Genomic DNA, 2,844 nt, shown 5'->3' on the forward strand with positions numbered 1-2,844 from the left:
TATATATATATATATATACATCTTTTCAAGTGAAGGAAAGTAATAAGTTTTAACTTTAGAGGGGGATAGTAGAATTCAAAATTTTTTAAGGAATTCTCCAGATATAGTAATCCTCACATACTAAAATAATAATAATAATAAATTGATAAAAAAGATCCCGAAAAAAAAAAGATGCAAAAAAAAGCTGATGAGAAGCTTGAGGAGAGGTATTAATCAAAAATTGGTTTCACTTGAGTCTTTCTAGAGTGAAGAACTTAAAACAATCATAAGCTTACTTTTTATACTTATATAAGTAAAAAATATTTTTAAGAGAGCTCTTAAGTCTAGAAAATAAAGTTCATCGAATCCAAAATTTTAAAAATTTGCTTTTATTTCTGAATTAGATAAGAGAAAAAATTCCAAGTTTGATGATAAATATTTTAGACCCTGAGCTACTTTAATTCACTAGAAGTTCTTCTAATTTGAACTATCACATTTTTAGAACAAAATTTTATCAATTCTAAAAGATGACCCATTAACTCTAATCTACTTAAATTATTTTAAAAATGTTGTATTACTTGAGCACAAGTAATATTTAGGTTTGGGAAATTTTGATACGCCTAAAAATGTACTATTTTTCATGCTATATTTTATGATGATATTACACTTTCTAGGTATGTTTTCTTATGTTTTTGGTTGTAGGTACATCAAATTGAAGAATTTGGAGTGATTGGAGCAAACAAAAAAAAGGATCAAAACGAAGTAAACTGGAGCAAATTGGGGCACACTAGAGCCAAGGGGACCTAAACTGGACACTTAGGGTCTGTTTGGGGCAGCTGTAGCTTATCCAGCTTATGCTGATAAACAGCTTATTTTGATAATTTGCTGATGGAAAACTAATCCGGATAAGCTTGCCAGATGTTTAGTTTGACTGTTTGGAAAACAACTGATTCTGGATAAATGACCAATATGCCCCTGTTTTGGATAAGTTGTTTAACTATTGGGTTTGTGCTTTTGGAAAACAACTGATTTGCAGATTTTTGTATTATAAATTTTAATTTTCAAATTTATTTTTAAAGTTTTGTTTAACATAAGTTCTAATCTTTCAAATTTATTTTTTAAGTTTTGTTTAACATAAGTTCTAATAAATATTTATATTTTACACTAATTATATAAAAAATAAATTATATAATAAATTAATTTAAATTTAATTAGTTAACAAATTTACATGTCCCCACAAATAACACAAAGTACTGACACATATTATCTTTGATCTACTTTGTCTTACAATATAGATTCTGATGGTGAACATGTTGCATATAACACCTTATGTGCAATGTCTGAATCCAAATTCTCTTTTACCTTAAATATTTCTACTTTATTTTTATTATCTGGTGTAGTTCCCTTAGTAAATTCAAGCAAATCTTCCTCATTTGATTTGCTACAGATATTAGAATCTAAACTTGACTCTTTAGAAAAATCATTGTAAGCTCACTATAGCAGTGCACTGCAGATTAGATTTTGTGAGCAGGGGAAGCATTACTCAGAGAGCACGATCCATTGAGTTCATTAAAATCGGTATCCCATTAGCTTCATAACAAGACATGGCAGATATGTCATCTGAATTGTCTGAGCCATCTTAATTTTGAAGAACCTTACATGAAAATATATTAGAAACCACAAGGGCACAAAAGAATTCCCATTTTTTGGCTTCGACAAACTTCCATCAACACAATAATCGCACCAAAATACTAGAATCACAAATTCTTGATGCAGAATTCTAAAAATAGTACGAAAATGGTATAGAGCTCTAACTTCTCTCGCCGGATGGAGTAGAAATCCACGAACAGATCCTCATCCAACCTCTAGATCACCAAAGAGATTCATCTTTTCCTCCAAAAATTAAACATAAAAAGTAAACACAGAGCAATAAATCAGGTTGAATCTGACGAAGAAGAATGAAGATTTAGGGAGCGAAGATAAACCTTGAAAGGAGGACGAATCTGCTACAGTGCTTCGTTCCCAAAGGTGGGAAGCAACCAGCTGCACTACTTCATTCCCAAAGATTTGGGGAGAGAAGATAAGCCCTCCGCTTCTTCCTCTTCTCTAGACCATTGAAGGGTTTGTTGTTCTACGTAAAATCACAATCGTCACAATCAAAAGAGGTGATCTCAAAGGCTTATGGTGAGGGCAGTGGAGGAATAAGGGAGTAAACCCAACAAAGAAATGTGGCCCGTGGGGATATACTGGCGGCCTGCGTCTAATACGAAATAGAGAATCTCATTTTTGGAAATGTTCCTCAATCGCGAGAAATAAACATTTAAGCGATGTTTTCAAAATGCCACCGCACTTTTAAGCTGCCCTAAACAAGCCCTTAAGTGCCTGTGCCCAGCACGTAAGTGCCAAAATGGCACTTAGGAGCCAGCAGACAGAGAGGAGGGCGCCTTAGCACCCCAAAATTGGTGCTTAGGCGCCAAAGACAGTTTTTAACATAACTTCTTCAATATACATCGGAGTTGGACAATTTTTAAAACGTTTCTTCATGAATATCTTAGTAAATTCATTGGAATTGATCAAATGGACTATATAGAATAATTTGGGGCGGTTATATGGAGTTTTGAAGAGGCACTTAAGGCACCATTTAGAAGACTCAATGAATATAGACAGTTTTGAAGAGACACTTAAGCATATATTGCAAAATTATAAGAAAAAAGGCTTTAAAATATTTTTAAAATATCTCTTTGACTCTTGAAGTAATTAGAAGAGGAGGAGAAGGCTTGGAGAAGAAGAAAAAGGCTTGGGCGTGAGCCCCAAGTGGGGCGGCAAGGTGAGAAAGAGAGAGAGAGAGAGAGAGAGAGAGAGAGA

Source organism: Phalaenopsis equestris, unplaced genomic scaffold (assembly GCF_001263595.1).
Source record: "Phalaenopsis equestris unplaced genomic scaffold, ASM126359v1 Scaffold000435, whole genome shotgun sequence".
NCBI lineage: Eukaryota > Viridiplantae > Streptophyta > Magnoliopsida > Asparagales > Orchidaceae > Phalaenopsis > Phalaenopsis equestris.